This window comes from Vicia villosa, linkage group LG4 (assembly GCF_029867415.1).
Source record: "Vicia villosa cultivar HV-30 ecotype Madison, WI linkage group LG4, Vvil1.0, whole genome shotgun sequence".
NCBI classification, from domain to species: Eukaryota; Viridiplantae; Streptophyta; class Magnoliopsida; order Fabales; family Fabaceae; genus Vicia; species Vicia villosa.
The window spans coordinates 165115138-165131469 of record NC_081183.1 but is presented as its reverse complement, the minus strand read 5'-3'; the positions used below and the strand labels follow the sequence as shown (position 1 = coordinate 165131469).

General features: G+C 30.2%; 1 long non-coding RNA gene across 2 annotated transcripts; it reads left to right on the top strand.

Moving 5' to 3' along the window:
• Positions 1–6765: 6765 nt before the first annotated feature.
• LOC131600156 (uncharacterized) lies at positions 6766–8166 on the top strand. 2 transcript variants are annotated; one of them, XR_009283039.1, is made up of 5 exons: positions 6766–7156; positions 7482–7579; positions 7700–7759; positions 7868–7979; positions 8075–8166. It is a non-coding gene; the product is annotated as an uncharacterized LOC131600156 (long non-coding RNA). The 2 variants fall into 2 exon arrangements; XR_009283038.1 differs by having other exon boundaries at positions 7868–8166.
• Positions 8167–16332: the final 8166 nt, after the last annotated feature.

The window sequence follows — 16332 nt, the reverse complement described above, 5'->3', positions numbered from 1 at the left end:
TGTAGTTTTGATGATGAGATAAACATGACGAAATTGATGATGATTTGATGTGGTAATTGCTTTCTAATGATGCATAGGATGTATAATGAATTGAGTTGTTGTTGTATTAGGTAAATATGAGGAATTATGATGATTTTGAGGTTGTATTATGTTGGATTCGAGTGGAATAGAGGCTATTTAGGTGTAGGAATTCGCAGCAATGAGGAAAACAACACAACGGAAAAATTCAACACAAACCAGGGATATGTCAACCTGAAGAACAGGGAGGTCGACCTGGGAAAACCCGAGGGAGACAGACTCCACAACCGTGACCTATGCGTAGACCTAATCAGGGCCTTGTGTCGACTCATGCATGCCCAAAGACTCAGTATGAGTCGACCTGAAGAACAGAGAGGCCGACCTGACTAGTTCCAAGTGACATCCATTTTTGATAGATTTTTTCTAAGTCCATAATTTGAGTTTCCGAACTCCGTTTGATGCGTCATTTGAAGCGTTGGAAAACTAACACAATGAACTATGTCTTGGAAGAATAAAATTATTCATAGGATATAGTTTTCTAGTGCTTGTATTATTCATAGGATATAGTTTTCTAGTGCTTGTATTATGATGTTTTAACGTGAAGAACTAGTTATTGCTATTATGTTATAGAATGTAGTAAATGATGTTATGTTGTTGTTTCCTTGATATAACTAATATATCTATTCCTTATGTCTTTTATAATTATTATGATTTACTCACCCTTTCTGCTTGAAAATGTTGCCTCGAAACTTGGGTAACTTGCAGGTGATCAAGATTAGTGCAGGAAGCTTAGTAGGTAGCTTCAGAGTGCGCTTATTTAGTTTCCGTTGAGTCCAGCGTGTCTTGCTCTAATATGTAACATCGGGGTTGGGATCGATTGGTTGTGAACCTTAAATACCTTCGTAATTTTGAAGGATTTTGCACTACTTTTATAATCATGAAGTTATAAACATGAAGTGTGATGACTTTGTTGATGTTTGAATTACCTGTCATGGTATTGATTAATTTAATGAAGGAGTTTTTTTTAAGAATTATTAATTCCGCTGCAAAGTTTAAAGGAAGTTGGATTAATAATACTAAAGATACTATTTATGTTTAAGTGTTTTGCAACCCGTGTTACGGAGCAGGATTGTTTGTTATATGATATTCTATGAAGATGTGACGCCCTTGTGTCTTATTTGTTTTAGTTTTCATAAAAATACATGCAAATTATATGTGTGTTAGAAGAGTCTTACAAATGATATATAAAATTTCATTCGTAAATAAATATTATACAAAGAATACGATAAAATATATTTTGTCAAAGTAGTATTTATAAATGAATAATATTTTGTATTTTAATGATATATAAATTAAAATCAATATTATACAAAGAATATGATAAAATATACACATAATACTAGTTGATTTCTCTAAAGAATTAAATAAATATATATTGGTTAGTAAGATTTTATTACATAATGGGGTTTGGTTTGGTCTACAAAATACAAATCGTAAACCAAACCGAACCGCACAATTGTGTTAGAAAATGACGCAAACACATCCGAATCAAATGCGCTTTTTTGCGGTTTGGTTTGATTCTTTTTTGCGATTTTTTATTAGGCCGGTTTGATTTTGAACACCCCTAAATATATTGTACTCTGGTTTGGGTGAGGTAAAATAACCACCCATTATATCATTGAATCGGTTTGGGTAAAACCACAAATTTGTGGGTTGGGTAGTACGTTACCCAATTTTCTTTCTTCCTTAGATAATTATTAATGATATGTCACATTTTTTCTTAATAAATAGTTTAACATATTACCGCTATTTTTTTAAACATCAAATGACTAAATGCATTCGATAATACCCTTCTAAACTCCGCGGAATACAAATTAAATTCAGAGTAAAACATGTAAAAGGATGCTACAACTCCTTAAATAAAATAAAACATTTGTCATGCTTTTCCGAGGAACATAAATCAATATTATTCATCAAACATGTTTAACACAGCGTAATAGAGTTTCATAAATTGAATAATGTAAAACATTGGTTATCAACACCAAAGAGTCATCGACTCATAAATCAACCAAATTATCCAAATAATTAAAATAAGTGTTTATTAAAATAACTCTAAAACAAACGTTCCCCAGTGTTACAAGACTAGAGTATGACACTGACACGAGTGAACTAACAGATTAGCTTTACAAGCTATCCTCACCAAGCACAACACCGCTACTCCTTAATCGGAAAATGACAACAGTAAGAGTGAGACATATTCACAATTAAACTATATTATGAGTTCATAAACAACAAAACATCATAAATAAATTGTTCACCCTATTGCAACATATTTTAGATTTTCAATATCCAACCAACAATTCACAATGCACAAACAACACAAGTCACATCACCACATTATAATACATCACCACATTATCATTAACTACCATAATCTTATCTAATATGAACAAAAACTAATAAAACATGTTACCTCCGAATTTATTAAAGACATTTTGAATTTTTCGCATATATTAAGAAAAATAATACTACCTCCCTCCATCCTTAAATATAAGATTCCATAGAGTAAAGTAAATTGTGAAAATTAAGAAAATTTGTTAGAGTAAAGAATATATTAACAATTTTGTACAATTTTCTATATAATATAATTAGGGATATGTTTGGAAAATAATAATTATTTCACTTTAAAAGTTGAAGAGGGTCTAATAAAAAAGGACAAAGAAAATCCAAGAGGATCTTATAATTAGGGACGAAGATACGAATTATTGTATGAAAATAAGAAATTATAAATGTTTTTACAAAATTATCATTTATTAATAACATACATAAAAGATAAATTTATATAATTGAAAAAACAAAAAATAATAAATATTTAAGAATATAATGGAAAAAATATCATTAATTATATTTTTTTTTGTAAACAAGATTTTAAAAATGGAGAACTAAGGATTCTTCAACTCGATTACACAAAAAAAAATATTATTAATTAATCAACTACCTAACTAATGATAAAACATACCACCAAACCCCCTAATTTACCCTTAATGCAAAATTTAATTACCCTTATAAAAGCCCTTTTTAGTATTTGCTAAATAAAAATTTAATTTCAACCAATCAGTTTTTCCCATACTGTCAAATGGCACTCATTTTTTTTAAATTTTCCTTAGTACAAACCATTATCCGGGTTAACCTATTATTCAGTTAATTACTTTTTCATTTGTTCAACTTTTCACTACCATCCCTCTCATTTCAAATTTCTATTTCTCTCTCCAAAAACATATTTCTCACTCTCTCTTGTCTAATTTTGTTGGCAGCTTCATCTTCAACTCATTGAACCCTTCTTCAGTCATGGAAGCAATCATTTCCTTTTACCTTGATCATGTGCTTTGCCATTAAAAATGGTATGTTGTTGTGTTGTTTTTCACAGAAAAACATGTTATTGTTGCTGTTTTTTAACGTTGGTTACCATGGCTTTTTCTTGAATCTTGTAGTTGAACATATTCATCTGATATGATTTATAGATTTTCTACAGTGTAAACATTTGTCTGGATGGCACAGTGTAGATTCAGTGTCCTGATCAATGAAGATGATACTAGAAAAGAGGTTTTTTCCAAACAGTTTGAATAGTTACTAGAAGCTTTAGAAGCTATGACCAAAGATAACTAGCGAATCCCCCACAGACAATGAACTTGAGCAGAATATAAATGAAGGTGTACTGCGTTTGAAAAATCTTTTATTATTTAAGAACTACTATATGTGTACTCTTTTCTATATTTTACTGACCAAAATATATTCACTTATTTTACATTCAAGTTTATTAAATTCTATATCAAGTTATGTGCATTTTCAATATCTATGTTTCAAGATTCAAAGTTGAACATTCTTACACACTTAAAGCACTGATATATGTCAAGTTTGTAGTTTATGAAGTTCCACTTATGTTTTTGTGCATTATGGTAAGTTTTGAGGTTTTACTGCAGATGAAAACGACCAGTTAGAGACAATTGATAATGCATCTTTAGTCAATGGTGAGCATTGTTGATTTTATTTTGTGATCATCATATCCTATCCTGTATTGTATTTCAATTAAAAATATTTTTGAACATCGCAATTAGTTGTTAAAGGCAATGAATGATTTGTGCAGATAATGGGACAACATTTTATGCACTACTAACATAAGGTGCTCCACGAAGGAGCCTCCTGTCATGGAATTTAACTTATCTCTCTGTCATCTCTATTAACCATGGTTTTCTTATGTTCAAGTTGAATGATTATATTCAAAATTAATTTACTTTATAGCATTTTGTTTTTGTGTAAGTTATGGTAAGATGCATGGTTTTAAATTGCGGTCCGCAACCGCAATTGCAGCCGCAATATTGCTGATGCGGTAGCCTCCGCATCCGCATCAGGCCGCAATTGCGGTGTGATTTGTAATCACACGCCCCACAACACTATAATTAACATCAAACATCTTCAACCTTATTTCTTCAAATATTTTTATAGTAACTAACATTTGAGAACCCAAAAACTCAATTTACATGTGATTTGTAATGTAAAATATTGATTTTAAGAGTTTTATAATGATGTTTTTCAAATATCTCGGGTTCAAAATTCACGCCGCAACAGCCGCAATGCGCATCGCAGCAACCGCATTGCCCGCAATCGCAACACCTGCAACCGCAACCACATCCGCGATCGAAACCGCAATTTAAAACCATGGTAAGATGTGTGTTTTTCTTATAACATGTTTTTCTTAAACCTGTAGGTGTTGTTTTTGATGGATGTACCGATATTAAGTGATGTTGACATGAAGGCTGAAATTTTGAGAAGGTACTGCACACAGGTTTTGCAGAGTTGGAAGTTGTTTTCTTTTCCCTTTGATGTTTTTTATGCACTCCTTCTTTTGATGGATTAACCTGTTAATCTTTAAATATTTATGGCTTTATAATTTGATAATTTTACACATTGGGTATATGATCACCGTGCAGAGTAGTGGCTCTGCTTCTGGGAAGTATCATTCTTATCTTGGAATAGTAAATTTTAACACATACTATTAGCTTCCACTTCATATAATGGGACCACTGGTGAGGAAGGGATTAAATTCAACCTTTATATTTGGTTCTTTTTGCTGTATTGTTTGGTGGGATGATGAATTTTATTTATTTAAATTTTAATTTTATTCTACAAACTTATTTATTTCCATTGTTGTTTGTAGTATAGGATTGTTTCTGCACCTTCATTGGAACGACTTTGAGAATCACATCAACAACCTTTGTTTAACACTACAATTGTTGGTTAGGATGCAATCGGACTAGCAAAAATTCTACCGATCCTTTTCAAAGCACCTGTGAAAAATTATGTTGATCCTTTTCATTGGTAATGACTATAATTATTCAGTACAAAATGGATTCATATATTTTAGCTTTATTATTATTGCCAGAATATTTCTTGAGGGGACATCTCTCTCTCAAGACTTGTATATTTATTTCCATTCAATCCCCATTCACTCCACACATAAGTATATCTTATAGCTTCAATTATCTTTTTTCTAAGATGACTGATTTTAAGAAATTTATATTGAACCTAGCTTTTCTGATTGTGATTCTCTTGTCAATGACAGTGGCTGCAAGGATACCACCCTTAAATAAAAAAAGGTTTTAGCATTTAATTTATTTTCCATTAAATTTTTTTATATTGTTTATTAATTTATTCTTCATGTTGCTTTCAAGTTAGTTTTGGAATCTCAGTGATGGACGCCAACTTATTATTAATATAAATGTTCAAGATCATCCACAAAAATATAACTATGGTTCACCTCCTCTAAACAGTTGACGATCCAAAGCACCAAAACTGGTGGAAATGCATATTTTTTTATTGTATAATTCTTAGAAGATTTTTTCAAGTATATATTTAGTATTAAGTTAGTTATAAGATGAAGTATCAGTTCTACTTAATACTAAAATATTGTTGCTAAATAATAATGGTTTCAAACTACCATTCTGTAATTTTTTCATTATAAGGATTCAAAATTGGTCAATTAGAGATTTTTTTTATTAGAATATTTTGGAGTTTTAACTATGAAAAATCTCACTATATTTTATAAAATTATACACTAGACACAAATTATTGTAATTCAATCGTGCAAAGATGTCGATTTGCAGATAAATCTTTAATCTCAGATTACTCACTCGTTTACTCTTGAATCATGATGTGCCATACAGATATTGTTATGCAAGCCACTAAGAATCCATTCACATTAACAAATCCCATAGCATCCAAACAAATATTCCACAAGACTATAATAGAAAATTATAAGAATGTATCAAAAAAGTATTCTAGACTCTTTTTAATCAAATAAAAGTTAGATGTATGATACATCAGGAGTAAATGAGATTAATATTTTACATTAAAATACCAAATAAAAATTAGATTAATATTTTTCATTAAAATACCAAGTAAATATATTACATTTTAATATCATGTGCTGGTCCGTTTTGGATTATTTGGAATAGGTTTTTACTTTATTTCTTCTTACAATTTTTATGGCTAGGTGTATGTCATGTCCAATTCAATCCTGCAGCTGCGTAGAAATTTTAACAATACCATACTAAAGATGATTTAAGAGCTTTGTATTTAGAGATATTTTAGCTGATTTTTTACTTACTGCTATTTTCAGCTTCCATCTTGCAACTTGTCTAAGGTTGGATTTGACAACATCAGCTTTTTGAAAAACCCGACAGTGCAGGATCAAGTTTACATTAAATGTCAACTGCTATCTTTTGCAGCAGCCCATTTATTAGTTGCTGTATGCCTGCTTTCAAACCAGGTTTGTTGGCAGGGGCGGTTCTTGGGCCCGGCCAGGGTGGGCACATGCCCAGGCTCGGGCCCAATAATTTTTTTGGGTATGTGGCTAAAAAAGCCAAAAAAAAAAATTAAAAAGAAAAAGAAAAAAGAGTGAACGAAACGAAACTCGGAAGGGGAAAAAGCTCCGCACAACATCTCCCTCCATCGTCGTCGCCTCCGCCAGGCTGCCACTACACCTCCCCGTCTCCTCCCTCCACCACCGCAGTTCATAACCGTCGGTCTCCTTCCTCCTCCAGGGCTCCGCCATTTCCGTGCCTCTGCTTTTTCACCTTAGGTAAATTTGTTCCTTTGTATTATGGTGTTTCTCTCTGAAGCAACACTCATCCTAGAATCATAATTTCTAGCTTCCGATTTTCACAATCATCGATTTTTTGTGTGAGTGTATTTTTATGTAGAAATTCAATTGATGATTTTGATTTAGAAGAGATTTTAGGGTTTTTGGTTTTCTTGTGATTTAAGGAATAATTGTATAAGTAGCTGAATTGGAAGATGTTGAATTTTTTTATTTATGTTTCTATGGTATTTCAAAGGTTATATAGAAATTAACTCAAAATTGAATTGGAAGATGTTGAATCTTCTTTTTTATGTTTCTATTGAAGCTTGTTGAATTTCCCTCTATCTCACTACATTAGGAGAAGAAGCGGTTAACATTGCATTAGCGACTGTACTTTCTTCTCATGATGTTATCTTGCCTCAGGTTTGCTTCTTCCCTCAAGGCATTAAAATTCCCTCATTCTTCTTTTCAAACTCAACCCCCTTTTTATTCTTGGCTCGCAATTGTTGATAATGAAAATGTACATGACATTGTTATTTCTAGTATCGGGGGCCTGGAGTTCTATTATGGCATTGTTATTGTGGAGACGGAATTACTAGTGAGGTTAGTAATCAATAATCATGAATATGAGCCAACAATCTCTCTTAAGAAAGTAATTATATATAGAACAACATATGAATATGCTTCTAACTGATATTTGAAATATTGTAGGGAGATTTTCACGCTGCTATGAACTTTGCAGCAGTAATGGATGCACCATTTGTTTTCATGTGCCGTAACAACGGATGGGCCATCAGTACCCCTGTCGAAGAACAATTTCAAAGTACTCTATACAAATTCTGTCTACTTAAGTTGCTTATTCCAACAAGCTCTATAACATTCTCAAGTCTATATGATTAGCTTTGGTGTTTTGATTAGGTGATGGTATTGTGGTGAAAGATCAAAGTGCAAAGAAGTCTCGGAAATGACATTTGTCTCGTGATTTTATTTAACACACTATTGTAAGGTTATGTTTCATCTCTTAAATTTTTTTGCCCAGGCTTTATAATTTTTCTGGCTCCGCCACTGTTTGTTGGGGAAGGTACAATTACATTTACGATTTCAACATCCATGTAAACTACATTTATACATTATAAATAGAATATCTGAACCCATACTTTCATTTACAGTACAAATCACATCTTATTTTTATGCATTTTAAATTATCATGACACTACTTAAGCTACCTTTGCATTAATATATGTGATGTGGTACTCTGTTATCTGTAAAATTGCAATGGTACATATATACTATCTACTACAATTGAGTATCAAAAAACAATTAGTATATGCATTCAACTTGATTATATAGTGGATATTTAAACTGACACTTAATTTATTAAATTGAATGAATGTCACTTGCATTCAACTTGATTATATAGTGGATATTTAAACTGACACTTAATTTATTAAATTGAATGAATGTCACTTGCATTAGATTGAAATTTGTTTGTGACCATGCAATTGTGATCATTTTCTGTAGGCCCGCTTCTTGATGCGGAGGCTATTATAGCTTTGCTAAGACTAATATACACTCTAATTTATTAAGTATTAGATAAAATTGTGTGATGCTTGAAATGGAAACAATAATGAATTATTTTACTATTTTCTTTATATAAACTATAATTTTAATTTTTAATTATTTGTTTTAATTTAATTACTTTATTAAATTAATATTAGTGTATGTTTTAAGAGGCATCTGCACGCACGGTTTTTAACAACTCAAACTTTATCATTTAGAATTCAAATTGAATGTTATTTTTTTATTAGTTTTTTTCATATTAATATTTTTTTTATCTGAAAAGTATTCAAAATGATGATTGATTACATTTTTATAATTGGTCAATTATTTATGATAGTTTTACTATAACTTTCATTTGATATTTGATATGATTATTGTGTATTACTTTGATAAAAAAATTATTGTGCATTATACAAATAATTTTATAATTTTATATTTACAAGTATTTATAAATAAATTATGCACTAATTAAAATTAATGGGCCCGTGCGAATGCACAAATCACTACCACTATAATACATTTTTTCGGACATTAATTTATTTTTATTTGGACATTCATAATTTTTACGGGTCACAACCACTATAATAGATTTTTTATGTTAACTTTATCACTAAAACTCACTACTTTCAAGGGTTGTTATCACCATAATACCTCTTTTATTTTAAGCAATAACACTTCTAAATAATAACCATGAAATCATAAAGGTATATTTTCTCATTCACACTATATTCATATTTGTCTATCCCAATAAATATGCATTGTTGCCTACAATTTTAACTCTTTGAATAATCCAAACATTGTTTTTGCTTTGAATAACTTCATATATATCTACTACTCCATGTTTAATTTCTCAATAACACTTTCATTCAATATTAATTTTTCTAATTCTTTATTTTCTATTCTTTTCACATTTTTTTGGTACACTTCAATCAAAGATGTCATTTCCAACTTATTATTTTTTAAAATAACTACTATATATAGCTTCATTACATCTATATTATGTATTATAAATCTTAATTTTACATTCCTCATTTGAATTTTTAAACTTTTTTTATGCGTTTATAATACATTATCCATCTTAAGATTTAAATTACCCGTGCGGACGCACGGGTCTTCTACTAGTTATCTATTAAAATTATAAAGTGACTTATACTTAAATACAGTTTTTATTCAAAGCTACTTATAATAAATTATAATAAATAACGTAGAGAGTATTTGATAAAAATAACCACAAAACACTAATCAAGAGTATAAAGAACTCATACTCAGTCAGAATAAGCTGAAGTGTAACTTTGAAAAACATGCACATCTGTAAAAAAAAAAAAAACATGCACATACCTTAGGGTTTAATTAAAAATTTTCCACTTGAAATAACCTGAATTGATAAGAAAATACTTTCAAGACTACTTGCAATAAATGTAGGTGCGACGGTGGCTGTAAAATTAAAATGGAAATGACGAGCCTGCAAAATAAAACATTTAATCGATCAAAACATGATAATTCAAGACAAGTTAAAATGAAAATTCTAGTATTAACAAAACAAAGAGAACACGACCTTTTCTAGGTATCCATCACAAATAATACAACCATTCTATCAATTCATAGAGCGTACCCGGTTACAGCCCCTAAAAAAACCTCAGTTTAACTATTTTTCACGGTTGTAATCGGTTACAGTTCCGTTGTCACTTGGTTACAGCGTACTCAGTAGCAGAAATTCTATATTTAACAACATTCTTCTTCTCTATTTCACACCAAATCGTACCAAACCAATTGAAAATTCAAAACAACACCAATTCACACATTCTAATACATTTCTAACATGCATTGGGGTTACCTAACATCAAGTATGTTTCATAATCAATCAATTTCATCAACTGCATCCCAGTTACACTTTACATTCCAAAACCCCCAAAACCTAACATACATCCAATTGAAACAAACAACATACATAATCAATTCTATCATTCACAACGAAAAATATAGGCTAAAAGGAATTAGTCACCCCTTACCTTAGCCAAATTCTTGAGAGCTTCCCCTTCCTCTTCCTCTGATTTCACGTATGTTCAGTTTCTCTTCTTTCTTCCTCTTTTGCTTTCTCTTTCCTTCTTTTTTCCAATTTCCTTTATTTTATGAAAATAAAAATTAAATTAGTAAGGCCTACTAGTTTACACCTCCCCTATTACCAACTCCCACATTAGGCCCAATTGTCTATTTTTCATAATTTCTCCGATAAATCACCAAAACTCCCAATAATCCCATTAATAATTTAAATTCAATTTAAATAAAATAATAAAAATTATGGAGTGTAACACATTCAACATGACCTTGCAAGTGAGATAGAAAATTTCAGTCAGGACAAGATTCAAGTGGACATTGAGGAGCCACCTGTGAGTCCAAGGCATATTGTAACTCAACAATAAGAAGAACCAGACTCATATTCAGGTGCACTGTAAGATTTATATGGTATACAAGACAATAAACTTGTACGTGATAGGGATCCCTGTCGTATTACACCTCCAGTGAGATACGAGTTTAAAGAATTAGTAGCATATGATCTTCTTACTAGTTCAAGAGACTCTTCTACTTTTCGTGAGGCTATGGCTAGTTAGGAGAAAGATAGGTGGATGAGTGCTATGGTCGAGGAGATGGAGTCTATAAAAAGAATGGGACATGAGATATTGTTCAGCTGCCACAGGAAAAAAGAGCTATCAGTTGCAAGTGGATGTACAAGAAAAAGCTAATAATAACAGAAAAAGAAGGAGAAAAGTTCAAGGCTCGCCTAGTTCCAAAGGGGTATTCTTAGTAGAAGGGAATTGGTTATGATGAGATTTTCAATTGGGTCGTTAGACACACTTCTATCAGAGCAGTATTGGCGCTGGTAGCCAGAAGGAATGTGCAGTTAGCATAAATAAGAAAAACAAGAAGATTCCCCTAAAGAAGTTTGCATTATGAACTCAAGATATTTAAATTGTGTGACTTATGGTAATGTGGTAATGTATGGTCTCTAACTTTCAACTCAAGATTAGAAACGCTTCTCCTTTCCTAAATTTACATTTTATATACCATATCTTACTTCCTTTTAAGGAGAAAGTCATATGTTTCTAGGACTAGTCTCCAAAATCTCATTTAAATTATCATTCGACTCTTAAAACCATAAGATATCGTTTACAAAAAAAATATACATTTTGGTGCTAACTCTTAGATGTGTTCCATGAATATATTGAAAATTAAAATAAAAAGATATGTGTGTAGGTTTCAACTTTGGTTGAACCTTGGAATCTATATATTTAAGTAAGTTCGGGTGAATCTATAATAAACATCTACAAAGGTAATATAATAACTTTATTCTAAGGTAGATTAATATCAGTTCAGGAGGGTGTGTATGTGGTGTGTAACATATATGTGTGAAATTTGTGAGAGTTTCACATACAAAGGAAAAAACAACATAGAGAAACATTTTTATTTATCAAGGGAATATCGGTTCAAGAGGAATGTTACACTATTGTAAAAATGAATTAGAGAAAATATATAAATAAATTAGTAAAGTCTTAGATATAGATTTAGTTACGCATCATGGCCATGGTTATGGTTATGGTTATGGATATGGTTATGGTTATGTAATATTTTCAGCCAACGTCATGGTTATGTAAAATAAATTATCAATAGAAAAACCTGTTAATGTGTAATTAAATATCTAAATATTGTTAATGAACAATGATAAGTTTACTAATCAACCTGATATAAGGCACATAACATATATTTGAGAAAATATATAAATAAATTAGTAAAGTCTTAGATATGGATTTAGTTACACATCATCATATTAATAAACAAATAAATAATAAAATTTTAAAACTAAAATTGCAAAGAAAATAGACTTTGAAAGCTTCCTAAAGAATGTGTGCTGCAAATATAGTAAAGTAGGTGTTGCTGAGAGAAGAATGGATATTTTGTGGTCAGTTAGAGTTGGGCTCTTTATATTTGGGCCTTTTGTGTATCATTGATTTGGCCCAGTTCAATTAGTTGTTTGTTAAAGTATGTTTGAGTTTTGCATTTGGCACCCCTAGTAGCTGCACCCTTAATCCCATACAATTTCTTTTATAAGAAGAATGTTATTGACTCATGTTAGTTATAGGAAGTGACTTTTCAAAAATATAATTTAACCAAAATATACTCAAAATAAATATGGAGATGAGTTGAAAATTTACACATTCATCATTGTTTGAATGTCGTCCATTAGTTCTGTTTGGACTTTACGGCCCAAACTTACAAACACAATATAATTGAAGGGGATGTTTATTACACCATATGTAATGTAATGTAATGTTCACACATTCAATTGAAAATTCGAATGTCTTTTGTAACATTTAAGAGATTGAAATTTAGACACAATATTGTACGATAAAATTATTTATCACAACCATGTTAAATACAAATAAAAAATATGTCAGAATTTTATAATTATTAAAATCTAACAAAAGACATATTACAATAGAGTTCAAATTCAATCAAAGCGCACTAAATTGACAGAAAAACTCAATCTAAATTTTTAAGTCTCAAATATTTAGGTTATGTTTTTAACCTCCTTAATTACCTTAATTATATTTTATTGAATATCTTATTAATATTTATATTTATGTTATTTAAATAAGGAAAATGCTAACGAGTGTTTCAAAGGTATTTGTTAAAAGTTTTAAAAAGTAAACAATATTTATATTCAATATTTCAAATATCAAAATAACTTACTTTTTTTAAGGAATAATAAAGTTTATTTTATTGAAATTATTTGTATTCAATAGATTAGAAATTGAAATAAATAATTTATTTAAGGAATATTTCCTTTATATAGAATGCTTAAAGAGTGTCTCTATGACACTCGTTAGGAATATCAATTTGCATCAAAGTTTGGAGCATCTCTGTGGGAATTATCTGTTTGGAGCATCGAAGTTGAAGATTTATTCCTCCGTGGAGACAGGGATGTAAGGAAAAGTTCTCCCGATGACACTTTAAGGTAGGGATTGGAAAAGTACCCTCCGTCCCGTGGATTCTCCGACTCCAAACATATTATTTAACTTTTATATTTTATATATTATATAATTATATGATTTTACATTAAATTTTTTTATTAATGTATTAGAAAATGAAGAATCATTAGGGAGTTATTTTATTTTTATGTTTAATTATATAATGTATTGTTTCAGTATCCAAGTACATAACTTTTTTTCTTAATTATCTATGTCTTCTTCATTCATCATCTACAATGTTCTCATCATCGTCATAACAACCACTTTCTTTTGTTCATTGTGCTTATGGTAATTACTCTAAAAATTTATTTTACTTCCATTAGTAACCATGGTAGCAACAAGTTCTGCTAATATTTTTTTTATGTAAAAAATATCAACAACAATCATCTAAATATCAAAGATTCACCTAAACAAATGAGAGAGACGTTGTATATTCACCAAAAAATTTAAGACAATTGGTGTGTGTTTGAATCCTATCGCTTATAAATTATTCAACTTACTTTTTCAAATAATATAAAACAATATAATACTTGCACATCTCACCCTTATTTCTCAATAGACACTAGTAATTGTTTTTTCTTGAAAACTTCTTCTTAATAAATTTCCTTCTACATGAAATTTATTTCGGAAAAAGGTAATTGTGGATGTCAATATTAGCATGTGTCCTTTTTATGGTGGTTTCGTTTAGTCGATTTCAAACTTGTGACTTACCTAAAATGTCTAATAAATATTTTTTAGACGGTTGGAGAATGAGATAATTTGTAGCCTTCTCTTTCTTTCTCTTTGTATATATGATACTAGTTTTTCCTAAATCATATAAATTTAATAAAGATATTAGATAAAAAAACAAAAATAAAAAGTTATGGTATAGAATTCTCTCAGTTTGAACCAGTACCTTCCTTTAGTTGTTTGCATTTCATTTTGGCCGACGCAAGTAAAGTAAAAAAAGTGTAAGAGAGTGAGAGAAGACATAGGAAGAAGTTCAAGTGTGACCTTAAATATCAGCAAAAGTTTATGTGTTCTGCCAGACCAATGATAGTTTTGTGTGTGTCAGTATTTCAAAAAGATTCTTTACATACACTGCATCAAGTTCCATGAACTCTCTAGATGGAACTTGTTACTAATACTATTAGGATTCAACTGTTCCTTTAATATATAATTTTCTTGTTATTTTCTCTTTAACCTTGAACTCTGGAAAGAACATAAACTTAGACACAAAAAAGTAGTTACATTAGGCGAAAAAAGTAGTATAATTTAAAATAAAATAAAAAAACAATACAGTATTATCATGAAATGTTTTATTGGAACACGTTATTATTTTGATAACATGTGAATTTGAGTGGAACAGTATTGTGTTAATTTTCTGTACACACTTAGCAAAAAAATGATTCATTGATGATAAAAGGAGTACTATAGAGTAACTAGACATTAGGTAGCATATGTGTGTGAGAGGGTGAAGTGGGTTTCAAATTATTACCACGCATTGGTTTGAATTTGAACTATCAAACTCCAACTCCATATTGCAATGGACCCATCATCATATAGTAAATAGTAGTAACTGCTACACTCACCATTATTATAATAGCTAACACTATAAGAACTTGTGGTTTGTTACCATTTAGACAGCGGTGGCAAACGGTCAGTCATATTCGTCTCGTTAAAATCCGTCTCGTAAAAGTTCACACAAAAATGGAGTAAGACGGAGGGGACATAATTGTGTTGGAGCAAATTTTTTACTATAGAAGCATTAATATATAGCATAGGATTAAACACCTTTATGAATATGTGGATCTAAAATTTACTGCCACTCCAAAAAAAAAATGACGAGATAAAAAAGTCTACGGACACTGCGTGTTTTAAATCTAAAAACATAAAAATTATGCAAATACACGTGTTAGCATAAATCTGCCTAAAAAATAAGACAATAAACATACTAGAAAATGAACATTTAAACCCACTCCTATTTATATCAACCATTGTTAATAAATATATCAGTTAATATTTTAAAATTTCCTCTTAAAGATATATATATAGCCTATCCGGTGAGAACTGATATCTTATAATTGCAACCATTTTTTTTCAAGAAATTTTTCTATAAGACCTACCCTATAATTGCAACCATTTTTTTTATATGTCCCTTATTTTATTAGTCTCCCAAAAAATAAATTTATAATCGTAGCAATTATTTTTCTAATACATAATAACATTGACATTTTAATTAATATATTATTACTTTTTAGTATAACAATAATACATTTTTAAATATTAATTATCTTGGAGGTCTTCGTCATTTGCAATCTCCATCTCATAAAACTTGACGATGTTGTTGTCATTGAAAGAGGGACATTGGTAAAAAATGTTTGCAATAGGACCCATTGCAATCTTAGCGTGTAGTCGCTGAATGAAGGATGTAAAGGTGTCTCTTTTGCTTAACAAAAATGGCACAACTTGAGTGTTTCTCATCACAAAACCGGCTATTTCATGTGAGTAAGTCTCACCGTTTAGATGGGCATGTACAAGGTATTGGGGAGATGAAGCCGTTTTTTCGGGTTAGTGATTGGGTGTTGTAATATCAGGTCAGAGTAGGCAATA